Raw genomic sequence first — 8,450 nt, 5'->3', positions numbered from 1 at the left:
TCCCTGAGGCAGTGCCCGACTGCATGAGCTGCTGGCCAGGCAAGATGTAGAGGATGCCGCTAAGCTCGGGGATCTCGAAGTGTGAAGAAGAAAGCAGTGCCCTTCTTTGCAAGTCACCATGGCTACCGAGGGCCCAGAGCTCAGCCTCAGCCTAGGGTTCGAGCCCAGCAGAGCAGCTAGTCGGACTCAGGGACCTCAGCTCTGGTCCCTGCTCGCCTTAGAACGTGACAGTCCCTCGTGAGCAGGAGTTTGTTTTTAAAAAATATTTTTAGTGTGTGTGTGTGTGTGTGTGTGTGTGTGTGTGTCCCTCCCCCTCCCCCCACAGTGAAGCTGAAAATCTACCCTCCCCTTCCCCCCCAGAGGTCTTTACTTTGGTGCAATAGCCCAGACTCAGTCTACGGTGCGTCTCCCTTTCTGCTGTTCTTTCTAAACTACTGTTAGAGTTAGACCGTCCCATACTCGTCTTTGTCTTTCTGACTTATTTTTCTTAATGCAATTCCTTCTAGCTCCATCCAAGGTGGGTCAGAGAAGGTGGGTTCATTGTTCTTAGTAGCTGAGTAGCAGTAGGATGACTCTTTAAGAAGGGCCAACCCCCAGCCCCCCGAAACAGGACCGTGTGGTCTGCATAGCCGTAATAAGAATTCATATTTTTTAAAGATTTATGTATTTATTCCCTTTTGTTGCCCTTGTTTGATTGTTGTAGTCATTGATGCCATTTTTGTTGGACATGACAGAGAGAAATGGAGAGAGGAGGGGAAGACAGAGAGGGGGAGAGAAAGACAGACACCTGCAGACCTGCTTCACCGCCTGTGAAGCGACTCCCCTGCAGGTGGGGAGCCGGGGGCTCAAACCGGGATTCTTGAGCCGGTCCTTGTGCTTTGCGCCATGTGTGCTTAACCCGCTGTGCTGCCGCCCAACTCCCAAGAGTTCATATTTTCTCCTCCAGTCTGTTGGTCGTCACTGGGAGCTGCTGACCTGGTGGATAATCACACTTTGTCTTCAGACCGGCAGCAACTTCCACAAAGTGGCAGCTTCTCCCCAGCCAGAGAGGGGCTGCTTCTCAGCACTCACGTCACAGGTAACGATTCCAAGCAATGGTACCTGGGCCCTCTTTCCAGCTGGACCTCTGGCGTCAGTGTCTGACTCAGACTAGCAGTGGGGAGGGTGCTCTGAGAAGCACCACATCCCCACCATTTCTTATTTTATTTTATTTTTGCCTGTAGGGCTTTTGCTGGGGCTTGGTGTTTGCAGTACAAACCCACTGTTCCTGTGGCCATCATCATTATTATTATTTTTTTGATAGGACAGAGAGATTGAAAGGGGGAGGAGCAGATAGAGGAGAGAGACACCTGCCAGGCCTGCTTCAGCACTCGGGAAGTGTTTCCTCCTGCAGGTGGAGAGCCGGGGGCTTGAACCCGGGTCCTTGCACGGGGCACTACACATCATACTCTGTGCGCCCCGTCATTTCCATGCTGACCCTGAGTCTGAAACGCCCGTGAATCAGGAGCCGTTTTTCTTCTCTTACTCTTGTGGGAGAACAGGGCTGCATTTAATGCTCCTCGCAACACCACAGGAGTGCCAGCCAGCTTGAGTTTGAGCAGCCTTGGCTCTCAGGGTCTATTCAGTGGTGAGTGATCTCAGGAAGCCTTCACCTGCGGCTCCACGCTTTCTCCCGCAAGCAGCCTTTTCTGGGTTGTAAGCGAGACTTTCCTGTCTTTATTTTTCTGTGTGCTGCTGGAGTCAGAGAGGAATGTGGCAGGCCGTCATCAGATACCTAGAGCGGGACCCCCGCACAGTGTGTGGCGCTCCTGTGAAGGCTGCGGGCATGGGCTCAGCTCCCCACCTGGACAGGAGCTGTGTGCAGAGAAGTGGGCGCAGCGGGGGCCCTGGTTGGACACCCGGCACGAGGTAGACAGCGCCAAGAAAAGTGGCAGCCACTCTCCCGGGGACCCAGGAGGCTTTTGGGTGTCACTCTCCCACTGTGTAAATTCGAACTCTCTGCCCACCTGCCCTCAACACCGGGCTGCCCCTAGGCCTTTCTGCCGTAGGGGCACAGGGCACAGTCTTCCCTCAAGCAGCTCGTGCCCACTCACTGGGCAGTCGGTCATAAAGTCCACGGGGGTGCCCCCCACACCCACGCCGATGAACAGAGCTGCTTGGATTAATTTTTATTTTTTTACTTAATTATTTTTTTCTCTAGCGTTTTCCCTGGGGCTCGGTGCCAACACTACAAAGTCACAGCTCCTGGCGACCATGTTTACTTTTTTTTCCTCCCCCCACCATTTTTTTCCATTTTTTGGACATAACAGAGAGAAATTAGAGGGGAGATAAAGATAGGGAGACAAAGAGAGACACCTGTAGACCTGCTTCACCGCCTGTGAAGTATCCCCTGAAGGTGGGGAGATGGGGCCTTGAACCAGGATCACTGTGCCAAGTACTGTGTGCACTTGACCAGGTGCACAGCCCCCCCAGCAACCCCCCCAACTGCTTCCAGAGAACGCCCCGCTGGCGTGAGGACACGTGGGGTCCTGGGGAAGGAGTAGACACCCACTGAGCTATCACCCCGCAGGGCACCTTCTTGATGTGGTTTCATGTGGCCTTCCTGGTCCTGTCTGTCTAGAGCCGCAGTGACCCCTCAGGGTCCCCAGAGCCCCGCTGTCCACGCTGACTGGCCCAAGCCCTGAGTCCGAGGGTGGGGGATGACCAGGGCTCGGGAGGAAGAGGCCTAGGGAGGCCGCCTGGTGGGCTGGAGCCAGGCCCCCCGGGAGGGGAGCGGCAGCTGTCCTCAGAGGAGCCCGGCGTGTGTTTGCGGGGAGGGGGCAGAGACGGATCACCTTTCCCGGTGGCACAGAAGGACGTCTGGCTGGGGAGGACGGAAGATAAGGCCGAGGGGCCCAGGTGGCAGGGGCAACTCCTGACACCCTCATTTTGCAGAAGCCTGGCCCTTGCCCCAGAGCCCCCCTCCACCATGCTCACACACCCACACTGAAGTCCGGCTGGAATGGCTTCTCCACCCTCCCAACCTGGACCTCCGGGAGGGCGACACCTGGCCTGTTGGTCCCCAAGGGCGCCCAGAGGGAGGCTGCACCCATGATTCAGCTAGGGCAGCCGAGGGGCCCGGGGCCAGCACTGCTCAGGCAGCTACAGAGTCATGGCGGACAGACAGACGGAGGGGGTCCAGCCCATGTGCCGGCAGACACCACCGGGAGCCTTGGGCTGCCATCAGAGCAGACCTGAAGAGACTCAGTCAGGCTCCTCTGGGCTGAAAGCCACCCACACGGATGCCTGTGTCTGGGACGCCCACTGAGTCCACGTGTGGCATGATGGGGGGTGGACACAGCTGCCCCACCTGATGACGACCAATGCCGGTGCCCACAACCTTCCTCCTGCTTCAGACAGCCATCTCCCAGGGAAGGGCCTGGGGCCACTCAGATGCTCTGGAGGGAGCAGCATGGCCACGTCTGCCTCAGGGTCAGGGCAGGGTGCCGCAGGGGGCTGGCTCACTGCTCACAGACGCAGCCCCCAGGCGCTGACTAAGGTGAGGCGGCCCGGGCCTCAGCCCTGCAGGCCCAGACCAGACCCCACCCCTTGCCCCACAGACCCTCCTCCAGGCAGTCAGGAACATTTGTGGCCTTCACCTCACAATTAGCGGTGCCCAGGCGGCTGTGGTTAACTGTCCATTTGGGCAGAAACTGGCCGAGCTGCCATCATTCCACTGTGGAGAGCCAAGCTGGGGGTGGCACAAAGGTGGAGGTGTGAGGGGGCATGAGCTGCGCTGGCCCCAGGGATGCCGAGGCCACTCAGTGAGGGAGCCGGGGCCTCCACCAGCCAAAGCCCTGGCCTGGAAGGCTGAGGAGGCCAGCCCTGCTGTGCTGAGTCGTGCTGACGCGCGGCATGTAGAGCGGGCCTGTGAGAAACGGGCTGGGCAGGGGCACAGCAGTCCACCACAGCCCCCCTACCCTGAGCCCCGCCAGCACCCACAGGTCCCCACAAGCTACTGTTCAGTGAACGCAGATTCGCGCCTCAAACCAGGACGTGTGGAGTCTCAGAGGAATGAATCCGGCTCCCAGGTTCCTGCTGTTGCTCAGGGAACTTGACCTGCAGCCCGTAGCTGACGATTAAACACCCACCTGCCGTATCAGTGTCAGGGGCTGACTGGACAGAACACAGAGGGCAGAAGGCGGTGGGATTCTGGAAATGACTCCAGAGCCGCCTGGAGTCTCTGAGCCAGCGTCCGGTCTTGGAGCAGGGCCAGAGTCCACTAGGCTGGGGAGCCGCTGCCACACTGAACACTGGAGTCAGTGCGGCAAGTCGGATTCTAGCAAGTCAGTAAAGCAAAGTGTGCACTGGCTCACTGGAAAAGTCATGGTGCATTTTTGCATAGAAGAACTGGGTCCAGGCAGTGGAGCACCTGGTTGAGCGCACACATCACAGTGTTCAAGCCCCCGTCCCCCTACCTGCAGGGGGAAAGCTTCCTCAGTGCTGAAGCAGGGCTGCAGGGGTCTCTCTGTTTCTCTCCCGCTCTTTCTCCCCCTCCCCTCTCAATTTCTCTTTCTTTATCTAATAAAATAAATAAATAAACATTAAAATATATTTGGAAGAAAAACTTACTCTGATTTTTCTGACAACCCAACACTTCAGGTTTGATCCACTGATGGGCATCCAGCAGGGCGCTCCCAATAGTTTTGTATGAATAAAATGACTTGTTTTTTTTTTATAACTGCAAACAAGTTCTGTCTTTCATTCCAAGGGTCTCACCTATTGGTAAGATCTGGGGCCTTACACAGCTTACAGGTGGGCTCCTGTGCAGATGCCATAGGTGTTCCTGCCGGAGAAGCTATGTCCCCAGGTCGGGCTCAGAGGCAGTGACAGCCACAGTTACAAAGAAGGGAGAGCAGGCCAGGGGGGCAGCAAAGAGAGAGTGTCTCAGCATGGCACAGGCAGCCTTCCCCTTGGGCCCGTCTGCAGTCTGGGTAGGGAGGCTGCCCCGGGAGGAGGTGGTCTCAGAGCACTGGCTGTCTTCCCCAGAGGCTAGCTGGCCATTGCAGCCACCTTCTACGACTCTGTCCCCGCAGCCGGGGGCAGGGACCTCCCATTCCTGCAGGGCTCCCCCCACAGGCGTCAGAGATGCTTCTGACAGGTTGTGGGAAAACCTTCCCCAAGGGGGCCGGGCGGTGGCACACCTGGTTAAGCACGTCGATCACCTTGTGCAAGAACCCAGGTTCGAGCCCTTGCTCCCCACCTGCGTGGGATCTGCAGGTATTGGTCCCTCTCTCCCCCACCCTTCTCAAGTTCTCTCTGTCCTGTTTAATAAAAAAAAGAAGTTAGGAGTCAGGTGGTCACCTGGCTAAGCGAACACAGCACTAAGCGCAAGCACTAAGGTGCTCAAGGGTCTGGGTTTGAGCCCCTGCTCCCCACCTGTAGCAAGGACAGTTCACAAGTGGTGAAGCAGGGCTGCAGGCGTCTCTCTTGCTCTCTCCCTCTCTACCTTCCCCCATCCCTTTCTGTTTCTCTCTGTACTGTCAAAAGAAAATATAGAAAAAAGGAAGTGGCAAAATAAAAAGGAAGGAAGGAAGGGAGGAAGGGAGGAAGGGAGGAAGGAAGGAAGGAAGGAAGAAAGGAAGGAAGGAAGGAAGGGAGGAAGGAAGGGAGGCAGGCAACACTCTTCCACTGGCAGGCACCGGCAGGCCTCTGTTCCTGGCAGGAAGGTCGGGGGGGCCCAGACACAGACCCCGAGGGCAGCTGGCCTCAGAGTGACAGGTGGTCCTCACCTCCACCTCCTCCACTGTCTACAGAAGACTCTGCCTGCTCTCCACCGGCATCTCCGCTGGTCTGATGGTTCCGGGCATGAGCTGCTCTCTCTTTCCTGTGGAGTCCAGGCCCCTGGCCATGGTGTCCCCTCTCACAGGACTTTCCCTCCTTGTTGGGAAAGAACTGTCCCCACCCGCTCAAGGTGGCCCAGCAGGTGAGCAGGTTTCCTGTTCATCCTCTCTTCCCTATACAGCCATGCCATCCCTTGCTGGGGACCCTGCTAGCTTCCTGTTCATCCTCTCTTCCCCATACAGCCATGCCACTCCTTGCTGGGGACCCTGCCATGTCATCTCTCCCACGGTGGCCACTTCTCCCCTGACCGTTGGTCCACTGGCCTAGGAGCCAGAGCGATGGTGGCTCAGCCACACATCACCATCAGGGGGCCCGGAGGTGGCTCAGATGACAGCACAAGCCTTCTCCGTGTGAGCCCCTGGGTTCAGCCCCCAGGAACACGTGGGGGCAGAGCTGAAGGACAAAGGTGTGTGGGCCGTGCGCTGCTGTGTCCCCACTCCCTCCCTCCTCCAGAGCCACGGGATGAGCGGGAGCCAGAGCCTGGAGACGGCCAGCAGGCCGGGCCTCTCGGGCACCAGGCTCTGGGGTCGCTCCTTGGAAGAACGTGACTTCTGTCCCTTCCAGGTGGAAGATGGCTGAGGTGGTTATGGTCCCAGAGCAGCTGGCTGGGCAGCACTTGGCCACCGGCTCCCGGATCCCTGTGGCACTTGTGTCTGTGCCTGTGCCACGCACCCTGCAGTGCCCGGAGACAGAGGCTGGCTACGGTCGGCTGGCTACTCATTCCTGTGCTGTGCCTCCACTGCTCCACCACTCAGGAAGCTTCCCCCCTGCTTCCCCCCTGCCTCCACCGCTCAGGAACCTTCACCCCTGGGGACCAGGGGCTTGAACCCGGGGCCTTGTGCACTGTAATGTGAGCACTCGACCAGGAGTGTTACCACCCAGCTCCCTATTTATTTTATTTACTACAGGATAAGGACTGGGAAAATTGAGAGGGGAGGGGAAGAGAGAGAGAAAGAAAGAAACAGAGAGACACCTGCAGCCCTGCTCCACAACTCGTGAAGCATCCCCCCTGCGGATGGGGACCGGAGGCTTGAACCTGGGGCCATGTGCACTCAACTGGGTGCACCACTGCCTGGCCCAGACAAGTATGGGTCTTAACTGGTGCTGTCAGCCTCTCCAAGGATGGGTACTTTGCATTTAGTCGCTTATCAATATTCAAATGTAATGCAGACCCACCTGTGAATGTTACAGACCCAAGCGGGAGCCTCTAAGGTCCCAGCGACCTCCCTCCCACCGAGCCACTGTCAAGGCTTCGTCCAGCCCAAAGCTGGCACACCAGAGCTCAGCCCACTCCGCCGGCTGTCTCCTGTCCCCGTGTCCCTGTCCCCCTGTCCCTTGTCCCCTGTCCCCTGTGCCCCTGTCTCCCTGTCCCCCTGTGCCCCTGTCCCCTGTCCCCGTGTCCCCCTGTCCCCGTGTCCCCCTGTCCCCTGTCCCCGTGTCCCCCTGGCCCCGGTCCCCCTGTCCCCTGTCCCCCTGTCCCCGTGTCCCCCTGTCCCCTGTGCCCCTGTCCCTCTTTGAGGAATAACTACCTCATCTGGACTCTGCAGAAGACAGTACTGAAGTCCCTGCTCTGCAGACGACAGCAAAACAGGGTGTCTGAGCCTGCGGCCGGGCAGCCGGGCGGCAGAAAGAGAAGGGACAGACGGGCTCCTCTGGAACCCAGGGGGCCCCCCACCCGCCCGTGTGGGGATCAGAACTCATGGGTAGCTCTGTGCCCTCCCAGACTCCGTACGTGGGGCTGAGGCCAGCTCCCACTGAAAGGGGCCGGGGCCGGTGAGCCCTGCAGGGTGGCGCACGGTGCCACAGGACAGCTTGTCCTGCCCAGGCGTCTGGGATGGAACTTGGGTCCTCGGCAGCAGAGGGCCGCAGAGGGCCGCAGGGCAGGGCCAGCTCAGGGCTCCTCCTCCCTGCCAAGCTGGAGCCCCCTTCACTGTCACCTGGCTGCCTGGCCCTGCCCTTAGTTCCTGGCTTGGAGGCTCACCCTGAGGGTGGGAACCTCGTCCAGACCTGGTGCCAGGGATCCTGGGGACAAAGAGCGGGAAGAGAGAGACAAAGAGAGAACCAGAGAAAGAGTCTCTAATGCCAAGCTGCATGCAGACCTCTCTATCTCCCTGCCTCTCTCTCTCTCTCCCTCCCCTTCTTTATCTCCCCCTCTCTGTCTCTCTGTCCCCCCTGTCTTTCCCTCTCTCTCCCTCTCCCCTTCTCTTTCTTTCTCTCCTCCCTCTTTCTCTCTCTTCTCCTTCTCTTTCTCCCTCTCCCCTTCTCTTTTTCTCTCTCCCCTTCTTTTTCTCTATCTCTCCCTCTCTTTCTCTCTCTCTGCCCCCTCTCTTTCTCTCTCTCCCCTTCTCTCCCTCTCTTTCTCTTTCCCTCTCTTCCTCTCTCCCCTTCTCTTTTTCTCTCTCCCCTTCTCTCTTCCTCTCCCCTTCTCTTTCTCTTTCTCCCTCTCCCTATCACTCTTTCTCCCCATCTTTCTCTTTTTCACTCTCTTTTTCTCCCTCTCTCCTCTTTCTCTTTCTCTCCCCCCACACATGGATTTAGTAGAGATCCTGGTGTCCAGCCAGAGCAGC

This window comes from Erinaceus europaeus, chromosome 6, assembly GCF_950295315.1.
Source record: "Erinaceus europaeus chromosome 6, mEriEur2.1, whole genome shotgun sequence".
In the NCBI taxonomy this organism is placed as follows: Eukaryota; Metazoa; Chordata; class Mammalia; order Eulipotyphla; family Erinaceidae; genus Erinaceus; species Erinaceus europaeus.
The sequence above is the reverse complement of the archived record's forward strand: the minus strand, read 5'-3'. Positions refer to the sequence as shown.